Below are 434 nucleotides of genomic sequence, written 5' to 3'. Positions count from 1 at the left end.
GAGTCCCGGCCGCCGTCCCCGAAGCCCACGCCACCTCGCGAGTCCGCGGCCCTCGCCTCGGGAGCAGAAGATCAGACGCGGCCGCGGCCCGAGCCGGGACATAACAACTGACGTCGGCGGCGGGGCGGGGCCGGGAGGGGAGCGCCGGGCGGGCGGAGGGAAAAGCGTGCGGGGTGGAGATGCGGCGGGCACGCCAGGGGGCGGGAGAGAAGTGCGGAGCCGCAGTCTTGACGCCGCTTGCTGAGAAATCCCGAAGTTGCCTGTCCAATGCCTTCTCCGCTCTGTTTCCTTTTGCCCTACAGATGTTTAGTAATTGATTTTGTCTCAAGGTTGGATTTTGGACTGTGTCACTTTGTGTATTTTTTATAAAAATAAAGCACTTGATTATCCTCTTAAAATCAGTGAAAATAGAAAGAGTACGTATATGCTAGGTC

Source organism: Diceros bicornis, chromosome 12 (genome assembly GCF_020826845.1).
Source record: "Diceros bicornis minor isolate mBicDic1 chromosome 12, mDicBic1.mat.cur, whole genome shotgun sequence".
NCBI lineage: Eukaryota > Metazoa > Chordata > Mammalia > Perissodactyla > Rhinocerotidae > Diceros > Diceros bicornis.
The sequence above is the reverse complement of the archived record's forward strand: the minus strand, read 5'-3'. Positions refer to the sequence as shown.